The following is a 27,842-nucleotide window of genomic DNA, read 5'->3' as shown; positions in this document are numbered from 1 at the left end:
TAACTTATTGGAGCTCCTCTTTATAGGGAGAAAGAGAGCTGTAACTTTTCTTGGATTAATCTTTAGGTAAGAAGGGTAAATCAATCTATTAGCATTAATTGGCATTTAAAATTATTTCTAGTTATAAATTTATGTGTCTTCCATAAAAATTTTCTTATTCCCTACTTTGTGGAGTCTACAAGTAGATATCCCAAGTCTTATTTTATTCTAAGAAGTTTTCCATATAACAGCCCCAAAGCTTCTGGAAGATACACACACACACACACACACACACACACACACACACACACAATATTCCTAATCCAAAAAGAACCCTTTATGTATCAACATGAAAATGTATGCATAGACTTGATGAACTTTCTCTTTTCTTTTTAATCATGACATTTGCCTTTTTTTTCTTTAACAGGCTTTAATTATCTTCTTTTTTGTTTAAGACTATGTGGTAAACACAACTGGAGCCTGTGTCCTCTGCACAGAGACTCTGGTGTGTGTCTTTACAAGATGGTCAGTGAATTCCTGATAGGGAGACTTGATGAACATTCTCTTTCCAGAGGTCAGGGAGGGGAGACAGGTGTAGGTCTTGGGAATCAAAAGTGGCCTTGGTGAAGTTGCCCGGGTGGCAGGGCAGACCCTGGCTGGCGTGTAGCAGTCGTCAGTACTGTCATCGTCCGTATCTTCTTGGGCTCAGGGACTGAGACAGTGCCAGTGCCCCTGGGGCTGAGGATGAGACCGACCAGCACAGAGCGACAGCAGCTGCTCACCCTGCATGGGACAGTGTGGGGCCTGATGATCTTGTTCCCCGAGTCACCTTGCCACACAGGTCACTGGAAAGCTTGGCGGAGATTATGGCCTCACGGCCTCACGGATAGCAGTGGCTACCTCCCTGGAGCACTTAACACCCAGTTAAGTCCACAATGGACATGTCCATTGTCCTCTCCGATGACAACAAATACCTAGAACCTGGTCCACTGGGAGTCTGCTTTTGTGCCAACATAGTCTTCAAAACCTTATCCTTGAGGGATGCCCCCAGGAAAAAGTCAGTAATCTCATATTCCTTGGTGGGCAGGGAGAAGAGATAGATCTCCTTCAGGAAGTGATCTTCATGTCTTTGACCAGGCGGCACAGCTTGGTCATGGGGATCCACTCCTTTTCCTCGGCCTTGACTCTGTAAGCTCTGTGGTCTTGGCGGCTTCGACTCCCACCACGACCCTGACCCCTGGATGCTGCTGTAAAAGCCACCAGAAGCTACTGCTCTGGCCTCCCATCACAGGACCCTTCCACAGCACTGGTGTCTTCCACCATTTGGTGTTTTCTCTTTTCTCAGGGAAGCACATTTGCCTTTTAAAAGGTGGGGATGGGGTGTCTGGGTGGCTCAGTCCATTAAAGCCTCTGACTTCTGCTCATGTTATGACCTCAGTGTTCACGAGTTATAGCCCAAGCCTTATGTTGGGCTCTGCTGACAGCTCAGAGCCTGGAGCCTGCTTCAGATTCTGTCTCCCTCTCTCTCTGCCCCTTCCCGGCTCACACTCTCTCAATAAATAAACAAACAAACAAACACATAAACATTTAAATAAAAGGTGGGGAGAAAGTGATAGTCCTTTGTCCTCTTGAAGGAGTTTGTGTATGTCTTTTAGGAGAAGAGAAATGTGTATATCCCTGTTTGTTCAGTTGATATTAGCGTGATAATTTTAGTACCTTTTTACAGATCTTCTGTGAAAAGCTGGCAGCCTTACTCTAAAACTCTGGCATCTGGTTATATTCACAGACCAGAATTCTAATCCTCTCCCCTCCCCAGTTATCTGTAAATCTACCTCCAGTAAGGGCTCAAGGTATTTTTTTAGAAGTATAATATCTTGACCACGTCCTCTGGAACCTCCACTGGGAAGGTGAAGGAACTAGGGGTATTCCTTAATGGCCAGGTGAAGGCATATCCCCAGACCAAGAATAAGAAGTCTGCTACCAGAATTGTAATTTAGTTTGTGTGCAGTGCCAAAAGAGAAAAAAGAAATTGAAGTCAAGAGTACAAAGTAGAAATTCCTGCCTAGAACTGAGACTATTAATCATATGAGAAGTAAAGTTTGGGACAGAATGAGTATTTACAGAATCAAGGTATAGGTAGGTTAACATCCAGGTTGGTTTCTTTTGTGACGGAAAAGCCTCCGTGCAACTTTGAAGATCTCTGTCACATACATGCAAAAGGGATGAGTTTTTATAGCTTTTCAGATACCTCTATAAAAAGTAAGATGCCATAGTCATTCTAGATTGGGTGCATGGTAAGACTTGAGGATAAAATGAATATGTAACAGAAATCTTAACTGAAGAACTTCCAGACTTTTGAGAAGATTGTTTTCAGGGCACTCTGTTATTAAATGTTTTGGATGCTGCTTCTACAAACTTTGCATACAGTTTTGGCAGTTCTAGAACCACAGATGTTCTTTTTCTTTTTTTAATGTTTATTTTTGAGAGAGAGACAGACAGAGCATGAGCAGGGGAGGGTCAGAGAGAGGGAGACACAGAATCTGAAGCAGACTCCAGGCTCTGAGCTGTCAGCACAGAGCCTGACGTGGGGCTCAAACTCAAAAACTGTGAGATGATGACCTAAGCCAAAGTCCGATGGTTAATTAATCAACAGAGCCACACAGGAGGCCCTCTTTTTTTTTTTTTTTTTTTTAATGTTTATTTATTTTGAGAGAGAGAGCTAGTGGGGGAGGGACAGAGAGTGGGAGAGATAGAGAATCCCAAGCAGGCTCTGCTCTGTCATCACAGAGCCTGAAGTGGGGCTTGAACTCATGACCTGAGCCAAAATCAATAGTTGGACACTTAGCTGACTGAGCAACTGAGGCATCCCCGGATATTCTTAATAGTGGTGCTAGCTCAGGTGATTTTCAGGTTTGACCCCAAGCTGATAACCTACTGATTTCAATTTTGCATGGGATTGATTATAAAGAGTACCTAGCTCAGAACCATCCACATAAGGGTTTGTCCAACGTCAAGTCTGAGATCAGTATATCACTGAATTGCCATTTGGGGTAGAGGATGTTAATAAGAAACAATTTATTAAGCATTAGAATATTGACTAGATGGCATGGTAGAGGGTAAAGGCTTGATACATTCTTCAGATTACCCAGACTTTTCAAAGAAAGGTAAGGTAGCACTTTCCTACTTTACAGATCAACATTGGCTTATAGCCTTCTTTTTTGTTTTTAAGTTGTATTTATTTACTTTGAGAGAGAGACAGAGAATCCCGAGCAAGCTCTGCCTCGTCAGTGCAGAGCCCAACACGGGGCTCGAAGTCATGAACCATGAGATCATGATCTGAGCCAAAACCAAGAGCTGGTCACTTAACCAACTGTGCCACCCAGGTGCCCCTGGCTTATAGCCTTCTTAATGCACCCCTAGTTCAGTCAAAGCTGGTCTAAGAGGGCAGAACAAGCAGCAGTGAGAACGGTTCCTGAAATGTCACTTAAAGTTGGCAGAGCTGAAATTTTCCACACTGCTCTTCTGCAAAAAGCAGGAGAATCTTGAGTAAGATGCAAAAAATAGTTAATTCAGCCCTGAGAGACAATATGCCCATTTGACCAGGACATAGGCCTTAGGCATGTAATTAGGTCTAGTCAGTCCTTGAAGGGTTATAGTATCTTGGCTTCCATATCTAAGAACACCTTCCTGATGGCAACCACTGAAACTCAAATTGTTGTTGACATGGTGGGGGAGACAGAGGATAGGACTTCTAAGCAATGTGTAATCATGGGCTTGGTGATTTGTACTTGGCCCCACAACTGACAGAGAGTAAAGGAGCAACATAAACACATGCTGCTCCTCAAAGCCCCTGTCAGACGTCTGGGTCAAAGTTCCTGTGTAACATCCTTGTGCATTTATCCACCTACCTTCCCTTGATAATGGTACTTCATTGGATAGGGATGACTTCTGGTCTCACTGTGAATGTGTCCATTGGGTTAGTACAAGGTCTACCAAGCTTTCCATTGCTCAGGAGTCTACCATATCCATGCCTCCTAATAATTCCAAGAGACGCTCTTCTCAGGGAGATGAAAATTCTGAAATGAAACATAAAAAAAGAGGGATGGATTTGGATCCAGCCACCCTAGGTTTTTTTCCTGTTTAGAACTGAGACGTTTTAGGTGGCCTACCTTTGTTAAAATGGTCTGTCACCCTGAAGCACAAGCAGAATTGTCATCAGGCTCCCTGCCAGTAAACTCAGTTATCATATACGTTGCCTTCAGATCTTTTTCAGTTACAAGCCACCCAGGGTCCCCAGTGGACCCAATGGCTCTCAGACTGGGGATTAGTCTGCCCTCTCACGAGGTACACTGGGCAGCCAGTTTGCCTCCCTTTACAGTGAGTGCCTTCTGCACATTATTATCTTTAGCCCCCTCTACCCAAGTAGAAGCTTGGATTTAGTGTAGGGGTTGGGTGGATGATTTATGTGCTTGTAAGCATGGAGCTAAGAGTGATTTGAAAGTGAAATAAAGCACATAACCAAGTCTTAAAAATTGAAGGGATGGGGCGCCTGGGTGGCGCAGTCGGTTAAGCATCCGACTTCAGCCAGGTCACGATCTCGCGGTCCGTGAGTTCGAGCTCGGTGTCAGGCTCTGGGCTGATGGCTCGGAGCCTGGAGCCTGTTTCCGATTCTGTGTCTCCCTCTCTCTCTGCCCCTCCCCCGTTCATGCTCTGTCTCTCTCTGTCCCAAAAATAAATAAACGTTGAAAAAAAAATTTTTTTTTAATTGAAGGGAGAATTCAGGCATAAGGAAACTGGACAGAAACTCAAACTTCAGATAGAAGGTAACAGAATAAAACTCAGAAATATCAGACTAGAGAAAGAGGGCTCAAAAAGAAAGTAAAATATAGGGGCGCCTGGGTGGCTCAGTCGGTTAAGCATCTGACTTCCCTCAGGTCATGATCTCATGGTTTGTGGGTTTGAGCCCCACATCAGGGGGCTGTGCTGATAGCTGTCTGTGCTGACAGCTCAGAGCCTGGAACCTGCTTCGGATTCTGTGTCTCCCTCTCTCTGCCTCCCCCATTCACACTGTGTGTGTGTCTCTTCCTTTCAAAAATAAACATTAAAAAAAAAAAGTAAAATGTAATACAACATATATTACAAACATGTAATACAAAATGTATTACAAAATGTAATACAACAACAATGGCCACAAGTACCTTAGTGGGAAAGGAATTATTCAAGGGCTCCAAAGTGGCTCACATTCCAAGCTGGTTTATGTATCACCAATACCAATTCCGTCTCTATTTCCATGCTAACGCATAGCCCAGGGAGGTTGCCAAGCTTTCATAGAAACAAATCATTCAACAGCACATTTAAGGCTTGGAGATAGAATTCTGGTACCAGTGACTGATTGGATCTCAGCTCTTAGTGTTTCTTGGAACAGAAAACCTCTCAGTTTGAATTTCAGATTTGTGTTAGGTCTTGCTTATTTTACTTAATTCTCAAAGCAACCCTGTGAGATAGGTAGTATTCCCATTATACATCATTGCAAGGACAGACCTCTTCATCTGTCCTCAAGTAATTGACACTGAATGGTGAATCTATTAATTCTAAAAGTCTAACTATCAGACATTGTTCAATAGACTCATTATATTAGCAGTTTCTGTGCGGTAGGCAGCATTGTTTTGCGAGGTATCATCCATTTCTCTGACTTCATTGGGGTAGACAGCTACTACAGAAGTGTTTGTTTTTTAAATACTTTATTAAGGTGTAATTGACCATAAGCTGCACATATTAAAAAGTACACAATTTGATTTTTTTTCAGTTGAAGTATAGTTGACCATAAGTATTTTTAAAAAGAGTTAAAAATAGAGGGAAAAGATAGTAAGAGACAACAGATCAAAAAACTTTAAAACAAAAAACATGTTAGTAAATCTAATTATTGACTATAAGAAAATACAACTAATTTTTCTTTAGCACAGAGAGAACACTCCCCAACTAAATTATATGAGGTTAACATATAATCTACAAAAACATGACGAGTGTATGAAAATAGACCATGAAAGGCCATTCTCAATCATTAAGTATAAATGAAAAAATTCTATGTAAACTATTAGCAAAGTGAGTCTGGTAATACATTAAAAAGATTTACATTGGGGCGCCTGGGTGGCGCAGTCGGTTAAGCGTCCGGCTTCAGCCAGGTCACGATCTCACGGTCCGTGAGTTCGAGCCCCGCGTCAGGCTCTGGGCTGATGGCTCATGATGGCTCAGAGCCTGGAGCCTGTTTCCGATTCTGTGTCTCCCTCTCTCTCGCTGACCCTCCCCCGTTCATGCTCTCTCTCTGTCCCAAAAATAAATAAACGTTGAAAAAAAATTTTTTAAAAAAAAAAAGATTTACATTATCACCAAATTAGGATTATTCCACGAATGTCAAGTTGGCTCTTTGGAATTTATCCTGTTAAAGCTCTGAAAAACTAGGAAAGAAGGAAACTTCCTTAATCTCTAAAGGACATCCATAAAAATTCTGTAGGAAAAGTTATCCTTAGAAAAAGAATACCATCAGTGTTTCAACATTAAGAAAGTGTGCTGGAATTCTGGTAGTAAAGTGCCATAAAAGAAGAAAAAACAATTAGAGAATAAGAATTTACAAAAACTCACATGTGTACTGTCAGTGCACAAAAACATTGCATTTCTATACATCAACAAAGATAAGAAAGTAGAATTTTTTTTTTTTTTTTTAATTTACATCCAAGTTAGCATGTAGTGCAACAATGATTTCAGGGGTAGATTCCTCAATGCCCCTTACCCATTTAGCCCCACCCCCCCCCCCCACACACACACAACCCCTCCAGTAACCCCCTGTTTGTTCTCCATATTTAAGAGTCTCTTATGTTTTGTCCCCCTCCCTGTTTTTATACTATTTTTGCTTCCCTTGCTTTGTGTTCATCTTTTCTGTGTCTTAGAATCATGAGTGAAGTCATATGATATTTGTCTTTTTCCAACTGACTAATTTCGCTTAGCATAATACCCTCTAGTTCCATCCACGTAGTTGCAAATAGAATTTTTAAAAAGATGTAAATGGGGATATCTTGTTCAAGAATATAAATTGTACACTGAAAGATTTCAGTTCTTCCCAAATTAATTTCTAGATGCAGTACCATTCGTTGACATGTTAACAGAGTATCACTTACATTCATTAACGTATCAAAGTTAATCCAAATGACAAATCCCCATGGGTTGGTAGTACAGATGTTACTACAAACTGATGCCACCTTTGAGAACAGTTTGGTGGTCCATTTAATAATATTGAAGGATATATCCAAAGACTTGTGAAATCCTTACACATTTGAAGCTCACTGAAATAATAATATTTTCACATAATAAGTAAAATTTGCCCTTTTTATTTTATTTATTTAGTTAGTTTTTAGTTTTATTTAAGTAATCTCTACACCCAACGTAGAATTGGAACTCAATCCGTGGTTTAAGAGCCACATGCTCTTCTGATTAAGCCAGCCCCAAAACACTCCAAAATTTGCCTTTTTAAAAGAGCGACCTCAATCTTCAGGAAAGAACAAGCAAAGCTGTGAATATATAGATACCAGTTCAGATTTTACTTATTTTTTGCCGTCTGGTAACCAAAACCACTTCCTCTTTCCCCAGATACATTCTCTCACATTCTGAACCACTTATTTTCTTCATCCAGTCTTAGTTTTTTTTAAATGTTTATTTTTGAGACAAAATCTGAAGCACATTCCAGGCTCTGAGGTGTCAGCACAGAGCCCAACGCGCGGGGCTCAGACTTAACGAACCCTGAGATCAAGACCTGAGCCCAAATCGGGCACTTAACCAACTGAGCCACCCAGGTGCCCCTGGATTTTTTTTTAACTTAATATTTGTTGGGGTTTTTGGATATGAAATGGGAAGGTCTTTCATCCTTATTTTTCTTCTGCTGCTGGATTTATTATTCTCTCTCCATGTTCACACCATAGCAAAACGTTTCATTCTTACACACTAATTTAACTCTGTGATTAAAGAGCATGTCCCCTGGACCCAAACTGCTGAATATGAATACTGGTTTTACTATTTACTAGCAATGTGATCTTAGAAGATTTAAACTTCTCTGTTTCTTCTTCTCTAAATTGGGCCAGGGGGAGGATAATGGCATCTGTCTTATAGGTTGTTCTGAGGATTAAATAAGGTTAATACTTAGGAAGGTTTTATAGGATCTAGCTACATATAATTGTATTTTTATAAATGAACAGTAGCTTGGCTTTCATAACCTACCACAATTTCAAACCTGCAAATTTAGATTCTTCAGTGTGAAAGTTAGTGATAATACTATTTGATTTGTCTTGTTTTATGACCTTAAGCTCAGCTAACATGGGCTCTTGAGTGACTTCTGTGTGACAGCCATTGCGAGAAGTAGATATACTTGAATGTTAAGTATATGAAATGAAATATGTATGTAATAAGGTTCAAAACGTTGGTAATTTACAAAGTAGTCAGTTGGCTAATTATACAAAAAAGAAACATTTTTAAGCCCAGGAAGTCTAGTTCCTTGAAACCGGACTTCCTGGGCCCTTCACATACATTTCCGTACTTCAAAAAAATTTTTTTAGCATTTATTCATTTTTGAGAGACAGAGACAGAGTGGAAGCAGGGGAGGGGCAGAGAGAGAGAGGGAGACACAGAATCGGTAGCCGGCTTCAGGCTTTGTGAGCTGTCAGCACAGAGCCGGACGCAAGGCTCAAACTCACGAGCCGCGAGATCATGACCTGAGTCAAAGTCGGACGCTCAACCGACTGGCCACCCAGATGCGCCATACATTTCCATACTTTCAGAAGATACTTTTCTGAAAGGTGGCTCAGTCGGTTGAGCGTCTGACTTCAGCTCAGGTCATGATCTCACGGCTCCTGAGTTTGAGCCCCGCGTTGGACTCTGTGCTGACAGCTCGGAGCCTGGAGCCACCTTCAGATTCTGTGCCTCCCTCTCTCTTTGCCCCAACCCACTCGCATTCTGTCTGTCTCTCTCTCTCTCAAAAATAAATAAACATTAAAAAAAAATTTTTTTTTAAATAAAAAGATGTATGGAGTGGAATTTAAATTTTTAGTGATAATTCAGTGTACTGTAGATATAAAATGTTAAAAACTTTTTAAACTTAGAGAATTTGCAGGGTAAATGTTTAAATATAAATTTAAACTGGGTGGGTCAGTTGGTTAGGTGTCCCAATTAGGTCCAGGCCATGATCCCGTGCTTCATTGGTTTAAACTCCATGTCCGGCTCTGTGCTGACACCTCAGAGCCTGGAGCCTACTTCAGATTCTGTGTCTCCCTCTCTCTCTGCCCCTCCCATTTGCACTCTGTCTCCCAGAGATAAAAATAAATATTAAAGAAAAATTTTTTAAATTGAAATACATAAAGTTTTATTTTAGGACCTTAAGTATTGTTGTTATTGTTGTTGTTGTTAAGTAAACTCCACCCCCAACATGCAGCTTGAACTCAAAATCCCAAGATCAAGAGTTGCATTCACTCCCGACTGAGCCAGCCAGGAGCCCCAGGAACTTTTTTTTCTTTTTTTGAATACTTGAGAGCTCACATAATTTTCATGTATCATATGTTAAATTTTTAAGTATATTTAACTCCAACTTTAAAATTTACTTTGAAATATTAGCCAGTTTTATTTAACTGTACAAGTTGCTGGATGTGACATCTCTTTGTTTTTGATTGATGGAAAGTAAGAATTCAAACAATAAATCTACATTAGAGTAAAACTAAAAATATTTTTATGCTTTTCGAAACACTATTCCCTACCAAAAGAAATGAAATCAGAGACTGTAACAGATGTTTATTCACCCATGTTCATAATAGCATTGCTCTCAGCCAACAAGTGTCCAACAGATTAATAAATAAGGAAAATGTGGTATATACATAAAGTGGGATATTACTCACCTTTTAAAGGGAAGGAGATTCTAACACATGCTACAATGTGATAAACGTAAAGATATTATTCTAAGTGGAATAAGCCAGTCTCAAAAGGACAAATAGGATATTTTATATGACAAATATCATATGATCCAGCTGATGGTGATGAGTGCAACATAATGTAAATGTACTAATGCCACAGAATTGTACACTTAAAAATGCTTAAAATGATAAATGTTATGTATATTTCACCACAATTTTTAAAACTAAGCATTGTTTCCCCACAGTGGCCAGGAGGTAAAGAAATCACTACTTTTGGAAAATAGTTATAAGATTCAGAAATCTCTCTCACCCCCTCACAAACACCTGCAACATTCCTCCTCTACCTTTATTACCTCCCCCTCTCCCAAATTGTAAGTCATTAACTATAACTTGCCTAATACAAATTAATGTCCTTGAGGTGCTTTGTTTTTAGTTGTTGGGGGGAAGCTTTGAGTATATCTGAAGTTTGTCAAATTATAAATTTCTTTATTCTTTTACATGCTACAGAATATTGAATGAATCAGAAGTGAGAATTTAAAAGCATCTTAGTCATAAAGTTGCATAAGGAAGAATCCTTAATATCTAGTCCAAACTTCTCATTTTATAGAAAAAGAAAATTGTATATAAAGAGCTTGACTTTCCTAAACTCCCAACTTTTTAGTAGTAAAATTAGAACTGAAAGCCAAAGCCAGGTCTCTTAATTGTTAGCTTAGTGGTTTCTGGCCCACCCTGTACCTGTTAGAAGCCCTAATTGCATTACTAAATCAAATAGTTTGAGCTAAACTATTTTGTGTCCTTGAGTATTTGTAAAGTATCTTCTATTCCCATTAAGCATGATAAACAGAAGACACTTGTTTGTGCCATAGGCAGAGATAGATGGATGGTGGGTGGGTGTGTGTGTGTGTGTGTGTGTGTGTGTACAAGGTGTATGTGAGAGAGAGATTTGAGACTTGAGTCCTATTCTCACATAAAGTAGTATATCCCCAGTAATCTTCCTTATTTTATTAGAATGAACATTGAAGAACCAATCCCACAGCATGAAAATCCAAGGTGAACAGGGCAACAAACATTATCCAAAAAACACAGATGGACAGAACAACAAAAATCTGTCTACATTAATATTCTAAGACAGATTTGAGAGGATGATATTGCACCCATAAAACTAAAACAGAATCCTAATGTTAGAATTGATTCTACACTCTAGAATATTAAAGTAATGATCTGTAAGATGAACTTACAAGAAATTCCCTAGAGCACAGAGCTGAAAGAGATGGGAAAAGGAAAGAAAAGTAGGTATAATAGATGATCCTAGGAGTTTTAAATTGGAATTCCTGGGGCGCCTGGGTGGCGCAGTCGGTTAAGCGTCCGACTTCAGCCAGGTCACAATCTCGCGGTCCGTGAGTTCGAGCCCCGCGTCGGGCTCTGGGCTGACGGCTCAGAGCCTGGAGCCTGTTTCCGATTCTGTGTCTCCCTCTCTCTCTGCCCCTCCCCCGTTCATGCTCTGTCTCTCTCTGTCCCAAAAATAAATAAACGTTGAAAAAAAATAAAATAAATTGGAATTCCTAATGGAACAGAGACAGTAGAGGAAATAATTTTTTTAAAAATAATAGAAGGAAAAGTCTTTGCTAAATCAAGTCCTGGGGTTTTTGATCAAAAGGACCTGCTAAATGCAAATAGAATGGATGAAAAATAACACACACGTTGATTTCAGAGCTAAAGAAAGATAAAGGAGACTCTTGTCAATTTTTTGTGAGATAGAGATGGGCATCACTTCAAAAAACAAAAATTAGATTGGTGTTACACATCACCATAGGATGCTAGAAGATGTGAGCCAGCAATTTAAATTTTGAGGGCAAGTTTTAAAAACAATCTTTCAGAGCTAAAGAAAGATAAAGGAGAATCTTGTCAATTTTTTGTGAGATAGAGATGGGCATCCCTTCAAAAAACAAAAATTAGATTGGTGTTACACATCACCATAGGATGCTAGAAGATGTGAGCCAGTAATTTAAATTTTGAGGGCAAGTTTTAAAAACAATCTATAATTGTGAAGCATGCCTACCTAGTTTCTCCTAGGTATGAAACCAAAATAAGAGCTTTTTGAAAGTATGTGTGTAAAAATCTGGTTTTCTTCCCCAGGTCCTTGGGAAGAAGGCAGGGCAAAAGGCTTGGAAATATATTACAACAAAACCAAAGAATCTCACCAAAAGGTTAAAATGTGAGATTAAGAAACAACACAAATACGTAATGAAAAATGAAATTCTGGGTAGACCAACAACTGTGCAATGTACTGGCCCAGATCATAATTGTTTCAGGTTAAAACAGAACTCACTGGGGTCTGAGAATGTCTTCAAAAACAACATGGATTCTGTTGGCACAGATTCCAAGAGTAAGAAGTTAGAATGTGTTAAATATGCTAAAAAGCTTGTGGGGTAAAATTAGTCTCTTCAGAAAGTCCAAATATGAAGCAAACTGACATGTGCCTTATTTTTGAGCAATTACCTGAGTGTAAACACCTCAACACTTGGAATTAAGTGATCTAAAATAACTATTCATTCTCTGGGTTTTATCGCACTGCTTTGATGGCAGTGAATAATATTATAAATAGTTGTTACTCAATTTTTAAAAATCAACCTAAAGAGGGGCGCCTGGGTGGCGCAGTCGGTTAAGCGTCCGACTTCAGCCAGGTCACGATCTCGCGGTCCGTGAGTTCGAGTTTGAGCCCCGCGTTGGGCTCTGGGCTGATGGCTCAGAGCCTGGAGCCTGTTTCTGATTCTGTGTCTCCTTCTCTCTCTGCCCCTCCCCCGTTCATGCTCTGTCTCTCTCTGTCCCAAAAATAAATAAACGTTGAAAAAAAAAAATTAAAAAAAAAAAAATCAACCTAAAGAAAAAACATAGGAAAACATAATAGTTGTAAAACAACCTGCAAATGAGATAAAACTTAGGTATGTGAGTACATGAGGAGCCAGTGGAAACTTCCTAAATTTGATGGAACAAGAAGTAAAGGTTCAATTATATAAATATAATTATTTATAATAATTAAAGTTATTAAAATAACCAATGAAAACTATAAATATACAGAATAAGCAGAGATGAAAGAAAATAGGGTAAATTTTCTGAATCTTTTAGAATGAGGATACATCATAATAAAGGTTAAATGAGTACAGTAGGAAACACCAAAACTAAAAACAAATGACCCAAAGTCATAATTTCTGGATTTGATTTGAACCCAGTTTGGGTTTGAACTGGAATTAGGAGATTTCTTGTCTTAAGTTATTTTTTTTATTGAATTCATATAAGCACATGGTTAAGAAGCCGAATGATTTGTTTGTTATGAAAATTGGCAAGCCCAGGCCTCCATTCTATCTCTTTGATATATCCTTTCCCAGGGCATGTACTTATTTTTGAAGGATTCTTTGTATGTTTACCTCTGTATCTTTAGATAATGGTATTATATCACTATTTCTCACATATTGACATCCGCTTACAGAAGAGGATCTAGCTCTCCATCACCGTGACAACACTCATGCTTCCCATTCTCCCAATGATCCATGGAACCTCCCATATTTCTGGATCTTTCCTTCAGATTAGTCTAATAGTTCCTCCAGTGTAACTTCTGGTCTTCGTAGTTGAGGAGGATATCTAGGAAACTGAATTTTTCAATTGACTTTTAACCAGTCCCTATTTTAGCCTGGCAGTGAGCCTTATTTTTTTTATTTTTTAACCTGCTGTGTGGTTTGAATTTTTTTTTTTTTTAACTCTTAGGAATTCAGTTGAGATACCAGTAATATGAATCTTCTTTGTGAAAAGATTGTGTTTATCATTTATAGTCAGCAATGAAGTAGTCGTTAATTTTGATTACTAAATGAAGTAGTCATTTAGATTTTATCCTACTATAGATGGGTATTATATACTGTGGAACACATTGAGTAAGTGTTCACCTGAGAAGTTTCCCAGAAAAAGATCTTACTGCTTATAAATGGAGGAGAGAGGGGCGCCTGTGGCTTAGTCAGTTAAGCATCTGACTCTTGATTTCAGCTCAGGTCATTATCTCACAGTTGGTGAGGTCTAGCCCTGCATCAGTCTCCGTGCTGACATTGTGGAGGCTGCTTGGGATTCTCTCAGCCCTTGTTCTACTCGTGTATACGTGCTCGCTCTCGCTCTCTCACTCTCAGAATAAATAAACTCTTTAAAAAATGAAGAGAATAATATGTATTTGTGGAATAATACGTATTTGTGGAATATGTATTGGTATATAGTACCAATGTATTATGAAGCTTTTCTATGAACTTTGAGGATAATCATGTTTTGGAAAGTCTTTCAGGAATGGTGCCAAAAACTGATGATTAAGGGGGGAAAACATGTGCCTGTTCATGTTTTAGTTTATGCTCAGCAACATGTACAGGTGTGACTTTGAAAGCTAAGCTATAATTCATTTTCCAGTCACCAAAAGCTTTATAGGAATCTGTGATAATGACATATATAAAAGTCAACAAACTATCTTTCTACTTAATTATTAGGAAGGCTTGATTTGCTTGTTAGGGCTTTACTTAAGTGCATCATCAGGATTGTAAGTGTTTAGAATATTGGATGGACTACATCCAGAAATAAACATTAAAAAAAATTTACTTGGCATATAATCACAAATGGTTTTTTTTTTTTTTTAATTTTTTTTTTAACGTTTATTTATTTTTGAGACAGAGACAGAGCATGAACGGGGGAGGGTCAGAGAGAGGGAGACACAGAATCTGAAACAGGCTCCAGGCTCTGAACTGTCAGCACAGAGCCCGACGCGAGGCTCAAACTCACGGACCACGAGATCATGACCTGAGCTGAAGTCGGCCGCTTAACCGACTGAGCCACCCAGGCGCCCCTAATCACAAATGTTTTTATAGTTTCTTATGGTTTGCTGGCAGTTCCAGCCCATGGAGAACCTTTCAAGAATGTGAATCCCTTTGATACATCAAAAACATGCATTGAAATGTATAAATGTCTTAATTGATTTGTATTGATCTTTTTTTCTAACACATTTTTTTCCCAAACGTTTATTTTGAGAGAGTGTGTGCAAGCAGGGGTAGGGGTAGAGAGAAGAGAGAGAGAGAATCCCAAGCAAGACTCTGTCAGGGTGGACCATGATGTGGGTGGGGCTTGATCCCACAAACCATGAGATCATGACTAGGACTGAAATCAAGAATCGGACACTTAACCAACTGAATCCACCCAGGCGCCCCTCATTGCTCATTTTTAATAAAATGGCCTTTACGTTAAAATTGGGTTTGATGCAGAGAATACAAAAATACTAATTCAAAGGGATCCATGTACCCTGATGTGTATAGCAGCATTATCTATAGTAGCCAAATTATGGAAATAGCCCAAGTGCCCATCTACTGATGAATGGATAAAGGTGTGTGTGTGTGTATGTGTGTGTGTGTGTATGTATGTGTATGTATGTGTACGTGTACACATACACAGACACAATTACTCAGCCATGAAAAATAATGAAATCTTGTCATTTACATGGATGGAGCTAGAGTATAATACTAAGCAAAATAAGTTAGAGAAGGACCCAATACATAATTTCACTCATATGTAGAAGTTAAGAAGCAAAACAAATGAGCAAAGGGGGAAAAAAAGAGAGGGGCAAACGAAGAAAAGACTACCAGAGAACAAACTGATGGTTACCAGAGGGCAGGTGGGTGGGGGGAGGGGTGAAATAGGTGATGGGGATTAAGGAGTGCATTTGCTGTGATTAGCACTGGGTGTTGTATGGAGATGTTGATTCACTATATTGTACACTTGAAAACCCCTATTACACTGTATGTTAACTGGAATTTAAAAACTTAAAAAAGAATTGGGTTAGATGTTGTAATATTTTTCCCAAAATACATTCTTCTAAAACAGTATTATGTAGGTAATCTCATTTTGTTGTGTGACATTTGCAGTATTCAATAGGATCTACAAAAATTGCCCATATATACTTTGATGGACAGGCCAGGAAGGAAAGTGCTCCAGCATTTCAAGCTAGTATGGATAGGAAGCATGTAAACTCTCATTCTTGATTGCCTGAATTTGAAAGATTCTAGTTCAGCAGTGCCCAGTAGGGCTTTCTTGCAGTGTTGGAAATGTTCATTCTTCACTATGCATTTTGGTAGGCACTAGTCATATGTGGCTAGTATGACTGGGGGACTGAATATTTAATTTAAATAGCTGTATATAGTTAGTGGCTCCTATATTACAGTAAATATTAAGAAACTGAGGGAGAACATAAGTATAGAAGTGGTCACATTGACTTACGTTAGGACTTCTGGTCCAGATAAATTTGTTTGGAATAGTTTATAGGCTCTCCAACTTCCTCACTTCTGATCTTCCAATCCTTACTGCCTGTTTTGTTTTGTTTTTTAACTAAAAAAAAAAAAAAAAAAAAATAGGTTCATAATGAAATGCTAGGATTGAGACTTTTGGTAACTCTGGTAGATTGTTGTCACCTTCACCTCAACTTTTTTTGTGTGTCTAACCCCAACTCTTCTCACCAGTGGGAAAGGAATCTTATTTTGTCATGACCTGGTAAGTTTCTCCTATAAGCTTTTCTAAACTCACAGTTAATTAAGGCATCTATTCCATTTACCACTAAAATTACATTTCCTAGGGTGTTTTCAAGTGACTCATTGACCCAGTTGTTCTCCAAGTATTTCTAGAATCTTACTAGTATTTAAAAAGGATAACTGTCCTGAAATCATTGTTGTACTGTATGCTAATTTGGATGTACATTTAAAAAAAATTAAATTAAATAAATAAAAAGTATAATTCTACCTTAAAAAGTAACTGACATGATTCCTTTTAAAAGAAAATCATTTTACTAAAATTTCTCCTTTCAATTTGAAGTAAATATAGTACTTCAAAAAATTTTTTTCCTTAAGGTTTCAAGTTTCTATTCCCATGTTAGTACAGCCCTTGTAAGTTGTCTTTAGTCAGAGTTGAGTTTTCCTACCAAAGTCACCTCATCGAGTCCTGTGATCTCAGACAGGGGAGTGCCTTTGCTGCTGAATGCTATATAAAATGGTCCAAAAAAAGAAGGAAATGCAACCTACACCCCCAAAAATGTTTTACAAGCTGTACTTCCACATAAGACTTATACAAATAAGATAGAAAATGTGTTTAAAGAAATATCCTAAACACCTAGTTTCTAAATTACACTTATTTTGATCATCATAAGTATTTTGGATGCTGTCTTGACTGAAAAAGGAGCATGTTGCCATACTCATTTATTTATTTATTTTTTTAAACGTTTATTTTTGAGACAGAGCATGAACGGGGGAGGGGCAGAGAGAGAGGGAGACACAGAATCGGAAGCAGGCTCCAGGCTCTGAGCCATCAGCCCAGAGCCTGACGCGGGGCTCAAACTCATGGACCGCGAGATCATGACCTGAGCTGAAGTCGGACGCTTAACCTACTGAGCCACCCAGGCGCCCCTTGCCAGACTCATTTAAAGGTAAACGAATATGGGGCACCTGCGTGGCTCACTTGGTTAAGCGTCTGCCTTTGGCTCAAGTCATGATCTCATGGTTTGTGAGTTCAGGCCCCGCGTTGAGCTGTCTTCTGTCCGAGCAGAGCCTGCTTCAGATCCTCTCTCCCCCCCCCCCCCCAAAATATAAATAAGTTTTTTAAAACTTCAAAAAAATAAAGGTGAATGAATATTCCACATCTTTGTATGCACTAAAGTCTGTAATGTATACATTATAACATTCGTAGTTTCACTTGCTGTACTTTTTGTAAATGCTGCTACAGATTACTCGCTTGGTATCCTTGAAGTTGAAGTTCAGTTTCATTTTCCTTACTTTGGTAGTGATAACACCCATAAGGCTACTGACTGTTACATAATTAACCACCTTTGCGTGGTATCATTGTGATTTCCTTTGGATCAGTCTGTTGGGATATATTGGAGTCATGGCCCCATTGAACAGAATTGACCTAAAATCTGATTTTTCCCTCAGCTTTTTCATAGTTAAATATCTTTTCTTTCATCACTTCTGACTTTAATCCATTCTGATCTTTGCTGCCTCTTGCTGTTAATAATTAAGCATCCACTTCATGTGTCAATTTCTCGTGTTAGTCAGGGTCTGCTATAAATCTCATTATTTTGTTTTTTTCTTTCAGTGTATCTAAGAAAACATCAGGCTTTAATTTCTGTACCCAAGGATAAGCATCGAAAATGGATTGGTGGTTGTTTTTTGTTTTTTGTTTTTTGTTTTTATGGTGGCAAATGGACCAGTCTTTACATTTTGTGCAGACTTCTCATTTTCAAATATTTTTTACTTTTGAATGCTCACGGATTTATTTAAAAAATTATAAGCTCTAAGAAGTGCTGCTGTTTAAGTGGCTTATTATATACCTACCTACACTCTAAATTGGATGAGACTTTAAATCAGCATATATCCTATTTAGAGCATAGTTGTCAAAATATCTCTTAAAATGAAGAAGAAATATAAGCATTTTTAAATGTTTTTAAAGGTTTTAAAATGTTTTAAAAGTTTTCTTGTGTGTGCCTGGGTGGCTCCTTCGGTTCACTGCCCGACTTCAGCTCAGGTCATGATCTCATGGTTTGTTCATGGGTTTGGAGCCCAACGTTGCATTCTGTGCTGACAGCTCAGAGCCTGGAGCCTGCTTCAGATTCTAGGTCTCCCTCTTTCTGCCCCTCCCCTGCTCATGCTCGCTCTCTCTCTCCAAAAAAAAAAAAAAAAAAATCAAAAGTGTCTTCTCGGGGCGCCTGGGTTAAACTTCCAACTTCAGCTCAGGTCATGATTTCACAGGTCCTGAGTTTGAGCCCCACATGGGGCTGGCTCTGTGTGGTCAGTACAGAAGCCCGCTTCTACCCCTCCCTTGCTTGCGCTCTCTCAAAAATAAACCTTAAAATAAATAAATAAATAAAAATGTTTTCTCTAAAAACACTTAAGTACTAGTTCAGTTCATCACAACATCTCAAACCCAAAAAGAATCAGTTGGGGGTGCCTGGGTGGCTCAGTCAGTTGAGCATCCGACTTCGGCTCAGGTCGTGGTCTCGCAGTCTGTGAGTTCCAGCCCTGAGTGGGGCTCTGTGTTGACAGCTCGGGGGCCTGGGGCCTTCTTCCGATTCTGTGTCTGTCTCTGTCTCTGTCTCTCTCTCTCTCTCTCTTTCTCTCTCTCTCTCTCTCTGCCCCTCCCCCGCTCATGCTCACTAGCTCGCTCGCTCTCTCTCTCTCTCTCTCTCTCTCTGTCAAAAACAAGAATCATTTGTAGTTTGTAGATGGTAGTAATGTGAATTGATGTGTGTTACCAAGAAACTGTTACAAAGGAGACCAGGGGTGCCTGAGTGGCTCAGTCGGTTAAGCGTCCAACTTCAGCTCAGGTCATGATCTCACAATCCCTGAGTTCGAGCCCTCAAGGGGCCCTGTGTTGGCAGTTGGAGCCTGGAACCTGCTCCTGCTGGAATCTATGTCTCCCTCGCTCTCTGCCCCTCCCCCACTCATGCTCTGTCTCTCTCACTCTCAAAAATGGATAAATGTTGGGGCGCCTGGGTGGCGCAGTCGGTTAAGCGTCCGACTTCAGCCAGGTCATGATCTCGCGGTCTGTGAGTTCGAGCCCCGCGTCAGGCTCTGGGCTGATGGCTCAGAGCCTGGAGCCTGTTTCCGATTCTGTGTCTCCCTCTCTCTCTGCCCCTCCCCTGTTCATGCTCTGTCTCTCTCTGTCCCAAAAATAAATAAACGAAAAAAAAATTAAAAAAAAAAATGGATAAATGTTAAAAAAATGTTTTAAAAAAGGAGATCAATCAAAGTGAAATTTTTTTCAGTCAACTGTTATTACATCAGGAATTGACAGGAGTCACTTCAATAATTTCTTCTGTGAAAAGAGAGGAAGGAGATATAGTAGGTCATTCTATTTAAAGACATTTTTTAACATTAGTCTTCCTGTTTTGCTGAGAAGGGACTCAGATGTTCATCTTTTATCCTTTGTCATCGAGCAGGAAAAACTTATCAGGAGAAGCAGGTTCTGAAATTATTAATTCATACAATTTTAGGAAATTCCTCTGGCTATAAGTGAAATAACTTTACGTCTCCTGCCAAAAGGAAAACCTTAATTTTCACAATGGACCATCTGTTTAACATTCGGTTGACCTTTTATTTTGAGAGGGGCCAGACTGCCTCCTCCCCAGAAGAGTGCCCTATTCTGTGCTTCATAGTGCGGTGACTGATTTGGTTAACTAGCTGTGCTGTTCCCTCCTGCACTCCCCACCCTAGCTCAGGTTCCTAGGTTTTTATTACACTGGTTCTATTTTGCACCTATACAAAAAAACCTAATTATCACAAAACATTTGCTTTCTTTTTTAACATATGGTTTAGTAAACGTTTTTTTCCTTTTGTGGGAGTTTCTTAGGTGCAGAGAATTGAGTTAATCTTATTAATTTACTAACTCATTCATCCAGAAAATATTAGAAACCCTTTTATGTGTCAGGTGTCCTGCCTTGGCACTAAAGGTCCAGTGATAAGCAACCAGATGGGATTCTTGCCTCTGGAACTTGTAGTCTAGTTCATGGCACGTTATCATCATTGATCTGTGAGCATAAAACCTACTCTTGTTTTATTAACTTTTTTTCTTCTTTGCCTTCAACCTCTTTACCCATTCCCCCTCCACAAGCATCCACTCAAATACACATGTCCTTAGATATATAACATTTAATGCATGTGTTTAATTTACATTAATGGTACTATAGATCTCAGTTTATTCCTTACTTCTTCACCCAGTACTATATTTTTAAGCTGTAACCATCAAAGTCACTACTTCAAACTGCATAATATTCCATTGTCTGCATCCGACACATTTATGTATTCATTTTCCTGATGATGGGATCTATGTTCCTTCCTGTACCCTGATACAAATAATGCTGCAGTGAGCAGGCACCCCGTACATACTACCTCAAGGACCTCTGCAAGTGTTTCTTTGGAGTACTTACCTAAGAGTAGAATTCTGGGTCATTGGTTAACAGAATGGCTTATCAAAAAGTTCACAAAAAGGTTCCTACTTTCCCCTATTCTCACCAGTACTTCATATTACTCAATTTTCTACTTTTTATTTTTCTTACACTTTTGAAATGATATTTCTTGCATTTCTCTGATGGTTGGTGAGAGTCCTTCATATATTTGATAGCCTTTTAACCCTCTATAAGTTGCCTGTTAGTATCTTCTGCTCATTTTTTCTCCTGAGTTTTTGTTTGTTTGTTTTTGTAGCAGTTCCTTGTACTTAAGATATCAATTCTGTCAGTTTTGGATGAAGAAATCATTATTCCCGAAGCATTTTTCACTGAATAAAAATCTCTATTTGAATGAAGATAAATCGACCAATATTTTATCTCTTGTGGATTTTGGTCTCTTTATAAGCTCTGTATTCTATTACTACTAGGTCTGTTTGTGTCAGCACTAGTTTATCCTTATGACTTTGGCTGGCTTTGTGTTGACTGTCTCAATACCTGGGAGGGAAAATTCCCAGCTACCCCCACAAATACATACATACTTGAGCTCTTGGCAAAATTACCTTAGCTTCCCATTGACTTAGATGGGATGGTAAACAGCTTTCTTTTCTTTTTTTTTTTTAACATATTTTTTTTAAGTTTTTTATTTATTTTTGTGAGTGAGAGAGAGAGAGGGAGGAAGAGAGAGAAGATAAGTGGGGGAGGAGCAGAGAGAGAGGGAGACACAGAATCTGAAGCAGACCCCAGGCTCTGAGCTATCACCACAGAGCCCAACATGGGGCTCAGGGCTCAAATATACAAGCTATGAGATCATGGCCTGAGCTGAAGTTGGACACTTAACTGAGCCACCCAGCCACTCCTGAAGATTTATTTTTAAGTAATCTTTACACCCATAATGGGGCTCAGACTTAACAACCCCAAACTCGAGTCACATGCTCTCCCAACTAAAGCAGCCAGGTACTCCAGTAAATAGCTTTATTAAGATATAATTCACATACTATACAATCTACTCATTTAAAATATGCACATCAGTGGTTTTTAATATATTAATAAGTTTCTGCAAGTATTACCCAAATAAATTTTAGAGCATTTTTATTACCTCCAAAGAAACTTTATACTCTTTGGCCGTTGCTTCCCAACCCTCCCATCCTCCCTAGCCCTAGACAGCCACTGCTCTCTTTCTGTCTCTTTTGATTGCCTGTTCTAGATACTTCATATAAATGGACTCATATAATAAATGATCTTTTGTGACTGGCTTTCACTTGGTATAATTTTTTCAAGATGTATCCACTGTATAGCATGCGTCAATACTTTGTTCCTTTTTATGACTGAATAATATCCCATTATGTGGATATACCACATTTTGTTTAGCCTTTCATCAGTTGATGGATGTTTGGGGTGGTTTCTACCTCCGACTGTTACAAACTACACCACTGTGAACATTCATGTACAAGTTTTTGTGTCAGCATAGGTTTTTTACTTCTCTTGGGTATTTGGTTATTGACCTAGGATTGGTATTGCTTGGTCAAATGTTAACTCTGTGTTTAAACTTTTTAAGGAATTGCCAAACTGTTTTCCAAATTAATTGCTTCCCACTAACAGTGTATAAAGGTTCTAATTTCTCCATATCCTTGTCAACTTTGGTCTTGTCTGTATTATAGCCATCCTAGTGGATATGACGTGGTATCATGGCTTTCATTTGCATTTCCCTAATGACTAATGATGTTGAGCATCTTTTCATGTTACCCATTTGTATCTCTTTGGAGAAATGTCTAGTCAGATCTTTTGTTCATTTTTTAATTGGGTTTTTTTTTCTTTTATGTTACTCAAGAATTTAATGCATTTCATCAAACTTACTGTGTTTATTGACACAGTATTTTTTAATTTAGAAATTATGTATGTCTTTTCATTTAGTATGTGAGTTTTTTGCTTATCTCTTTCTCTTCATGAGTCTTGTGTGGGTACTCTTTTTACAAAGCAGTGGTTATGAGTTCAGGCTCCAGAATCATTCTGCCACATATCAATTCTGTCACTTTCTAGCTGTGACCTTTGGTAGGTTACCTAACTACTCTGTGCCTTGGTTTCCTGAAATGGAAAATGGGTGAATTGATAGTCTCTACGTCAGAAGGTCGTGAAAGGGTTAAATGAGTTAATAAAACTGTTTAGAATAGTGCCTGATATAACTGCTCAGTTAATGCGAGTTGCTATTGATAGTGGAAGGTTTTTCTAAGAGTCAGCTTTTGGTTCTGTTAATATCTATTGTTTTTTATTCTCTATTTTGTTGATATCTGTCCTTTAATTCTTATTTCTTTGTGTTTACACTCCTTGAGTTTAACACACAGACAAATATTCAAAGCTGGACATTTGTAATGAATAACTATAACTACTTCAGATGTATCCTACAACCTGTAATTTTATGGTGGTATATCTGACTTCTTAATAGTCATAGGTATGTTCTTCCATGTCTGAAGTTTATTAACATTTATACCATTCTGAACAAGTCAAGTGACAAGTACCTCAGCACATTTTTCACTTTTAAATCCCTAACTCTCTCCAATTCTCTCTATATTGGTATTCCCCAAAGTTATGACTCTGGATTGTTTAGGGGTATACTTTGCTGCTTTTTTTCCTCCATTGCTTGCTTTAAACACAGACACACACACACACATTATATTAACTGTTCTTTATCATATCTGAGATACTTCATAGAATTCCCTTGGATTTATTTTGTTCTTGCTGGAGTTTCTCAAAGAGGGTCTCAGTTTGGTAAGCCTTCTGAGTTTTAGTATGCTTATAGCTAAATTTATTTTATTGTTTTATTAAAGTGGTATTTTATCTCTATGTAAAATTCTAGGTTCAAAGTTTTGTGCGTTTTTATTCTTTCTTTCTTTAAAACTATCTCTCCAGTGTCTTCTGGTTTCTAGTGTCAGTTTTGCAAAGTCAGATGTTCATCTGATTCTTGTTCCTTTGTAGGCAATCTGTTCTTTTCTGGAAGCTTTCATATTTTTGTTTCTGGCAATCTTAATATTTACTATAATTTGTCTATGAAAATGTCCTTAAATACCTGTTTGGCACTCTGAGCTATTTCAGTCTGGATTTTTTCTTTAATTCTGAGAAATTCTTAGATTCTTATCTTTGTTTTCTCCTCTTTTTCTTCCCTCTGGTACCCCCAAAGTATTGATACTGGTATTTCTACTTTTGTCCTTCTTAAAGTTTCTTTCATATTTTCTGTCTCTTCATCCCTTTCATCTTAAAAAATTCCATTTGGGAATTCCTCGATTGGATTGTCCATCTCACTAACATGTTCGTAAGTTACTGATTCTTGTATCCAATCCATCAGGTTCTTTATTTTAGATACTGATTTCTTTATATCCGGGATTCCAGTTGGATTTTTCTTTAGGACACTTTTGCATTTCATCTTTAAGTACTGTCTCTCTCTCTCTCTCTCTCTCTCTCTCTTTTTGAGAGAGAGAAAGAGCACATGCCAGGAGGAGGGGCAGAGGGAGAGGGAGAGAGAGAATCTTAAGCAGGCTACACACCCAACTTGGAGCCCAATGCAGGGCTCAGTCTCAGGACTGTGAGATCATGACCTGAGCTGAAATCAAGAGACACAGACGCATAACCGACTGAGCTGCCCAGGTGCCCCAAGTATTCTTTTTTTTTTTTTTTTTTTTTTTTTTTTTTAACAGGTTTATTTTAATTTATTTTAAATTTTCAAAATATTTTTAAGTAGTCTCTGTACCCAACGTGGGACTTGAACTTAAAACTGTAAGATCAAGAGTTGCATGCTCCATTGACTGAGCCAGCCAGGTACCCTATTTTAAATCTTTGTTGTGTCTGGTCTAAAAGTTCTGCTCTGAATTACTTAATTTGTTGTTTGTCTTTTATGGCTGTTGTGTACTCTCAGATGTTTATCATTATTCACTGCTTTGTCTCCTCAAGATTTTGTTGCCAAGAAATAACTGGCAAATGATACATTTTTTACTCAGGTGATTTTTACATAAAACACACTGGACTTAAAATTACCTAAATTTAGCAAGATATTCCAATGATTTTTAAAATTCCTATCAAGAGGGGCACCTGGGTGTCTCAGTTGGTTAAGCGTCCATGACTCTTTAATTTTTTTTTTCAACGTTTATTTATTTTTGGGACAGAGAGAGACAGAGCATGAACGGGGGAGGGGGAGAGAGAGAGGGAGACACAGAATAGGAAACAGGCTCCAGGCTCCGAGCCATCAGCCCAGAGCCTGACGCGGGGTTCGAACTCACAGACCGTGAGATCGTGACCTGGCTGAAGTCGGGACGCTTAACCGACTGCGCCACCCAGGCGCCCCGCGTCCGTGACTCTTGATTTCGGCTCAGGTCATGATCACAGTTTGTGAGTTTGAGCACCGTGTGGGGCTCTGTGCTGGCAGACCAGAGCCTACTTGGGATTCTCTCTCTCCTCTCTCTGCCCCTCCACGCTTGTGCTCTCACTCTCTCTCTTGAAAATAAGTTAAGAAAAAGTAATTTTGAAATAAATCTGGGGATGAACACCAAAGGAGAGAAGCAGGAGAAAAGGTGCAGTGCCAGGGTCTAGTCTAATGAAAGGACAACCTGACCTTCTTAATGGTGGTGGCAGAAACTGTTCCTTCCTCCACTGCCCTAAACCAGATAACTGGTATCCACCAAATAACTTGCAAATTACCACTTTTCTAATAACAGGACTGAGAGAGCAACATAGACTTCCTTAAAAAAATGTATAAATAAAACAAATAACCTTAATATAATCAGAACTAAACAAATTACTGAGGAAAAACATTTTATTCTTGATAGAAATTAAAAAAAATTTTTTTTTAATGTTTTTATTTATTTTTGAGACAGAGACAGAGCATGAGCAGGGGAGGGGAAGACAGAGAGGGAGACACAGAATCTGAAGCAGGCTTGAACTGTGAGATCATGACCTGAGCTGAGGTTGGACACCTCACCGACTCCAAGGTGCCCCCAACCTCATCTTTTTGTTTTTTTCCCTAGGTTGTCTCCTCTTGAACTGACCCTTTGAGCTTTCTTTCTTGCCATCCTCTTCACCAGGTCCTGTATCCTCATGACCAGGTTAATTCATAGCCAAATTCTATAGTAGACATAACTAGTTTATTACACGTTCTTTGCCTACCAAGCCTTGGGCATGCCCTCAAAATGCTTCTGAGTACAATATTTCAGGGAGCCAATTAGAGCCACCACTAAAGATGATACCTCATTGTCATTTCTGTTCTATCAGACTATTTTCCCTTCAGGCTTTATTTGTTTTGAAGGTTGAAAAGGAAATAAAGGTAGAATAGCAAGTAAAAGTGTTTTCTAATATCCAACGGACACTCTTCTGCCCTTCTCTTGCTCCTCTTTTAGTCGTTTCTCTATCTGTACTGTTTCTTATTCTCTCTACCTAATTAGTTTACACTGGGAAATTAACACATGTATATGAGCATATGGATTAGATTTTGGGAAATCAGTATATTCGTATTGAGCATATAAACTAGATTTTGAATTTTGATTGAGTAGTGGATATAAAGGTCATTTCTTTCTTTCTGAATAGTCTCACTACTTCAGTCAGTCTCTTGAGGTAATTTCTTCTCTTATGTAATTACATTTGGCATAATGGTATGGTAGACATTTTTTTCTGTCCTTATATTAGATTTTTTTTTGTAAAAAATTACGTGTCACCAAATCTCTGGAAGGTGTTTTGAATGCCTTCTTCCTGGAACTAAGCAATGGTCACCTGTTGCTAAAAAGGATAGGAATTTGAGAAAGGACAAGATAGAAATGCTGGCAGGGAAACAAGTATTAATTACTCTAGTTTTGTTCCTGGCTTAATATCAACTAGAAACTTTAAAAATATTAATATTTTAAAAAGACAGGAGAAAGTGGACCATCCTTAAGTGTGCCACCTATATCCGTACTAAAAAAACTATAAGCATTGTATTTGTTCTTCACAATCACTCTGTTCAGTGAGGGTATTAGCTTCGTCTACTTATGAAGACAGTGAAGGTTGTAAAATAAATAATTTACCCAAGGGCAAACAGCTAGTAAGTGGTAGAGTTGGGATTCCACCCCAGCTCTCTCTGACTTCAAATCTTATACTCCTTCCAATCTAACCATAGAAGAGGAGAAAATTTTAGCAGATTTTACCTTTTTTCCATAATGGACTTTATATTGTAGCCTTTTAAATTTGGGCAGTAATTACATATAGACATATTTCAAAGTCTTATACATGATTTGCGCCACTGGCACCATGACTAAAACGATAGGCTTCTGAGACAAATAGTTTTCTGAGCCTCTGAGGCAGTGTAGCCCAGGGATGAAAGACAGTGGTTGAGTCTGGTGTCAAATCCGGGCTGCATGAATCTTGTATAGGTTTCTTAGATCAACATGCAGAGTTGTTTTGAGAATTAAAACACATAGAATATGTAGCACCATGCCTGACAAATTGTAAGCACTAAAAAGGAATAATATATGCAATATTGTTATATCTTCACTCTATCATGTTAAATATCTAGCTTCTCCCTGAGATTCTGAGAATTTTCACTAAGTTAACCCAGAAATTGTGTGCTACTCTAATGATATATCACACCTCCTATGTTGTTATCGGTGGAGAAGTAACAAATGTTACTCTTCATATTTTCAGTTTTGGTTAAATATTATAATATATAATAACTACTATTTGAAACATCCTATACTGTTTGAGTGTCTCCTGGTCAGGAAAATTTGCCTCACCACAGGATTTAAATTATTTCTAGAAAGATGCCAAAAAATGTGTTTGGGCAGAGGATTCTTGAAATAATAGTAGACACTGAACACCAGTAGAATTTACTGGTGTCTCTGTTTTAACCTTCTATTGTATGAAAATGCAGAATCCATATTTAGTAATTAAAACATTTACTGTCTCCTTTT

At 38.6% G+C, this 27,842-nt stretch overlaps 1 protein-coding gene and 1 long non-coding RNA gene across 4 annotated transcripts in view; one reads left to right on the top strand and one right to left on the bottom strand.

Annotated features, from left to right (window-relative positions):
• Positions 1-27,842, top strand: part of ABHD17B (abhydrolase domain containing 17B, depalmitoylase) — a 53,767-nt gene that overhangs the window by 17,242 nt on the left and 8,683 nt on the right. The gene's annotated exons all lie outside the window — the stretch shown is intronic.
• On the bottom strand, positions 438-27,754 carry LOC123593393. The gene is made up of 4 exons (XR_006710299.1): positions 27,743-27,754; positions 20,604-20,610; positions 2,150-2,157; positions 438-541 (listed from the first exon to the last, which is right to left on the bottom strand). It is a non-coding gene; the product is annotated as an uncharacterized LOC123593393 (long non-coding RNA).

This window comes from Leopardus geoffroyi, chromosome D4 (assembly GCF_018350155.1).
Source record: "Leopardus geoffroyi isolate Oge1 chromosome D4, O.geoffroyi_Oge1_pat1.0, whole genome shotgun sequence".
NCBI lineage: Eukaryota > Metazoa > Chordata > Mammalia > Carnivora > Felidae > Leopardus > Leopardus geoffroyi.
This window is presented reverse-complemented; position numbering and strand designations above follow the sequence as displayed.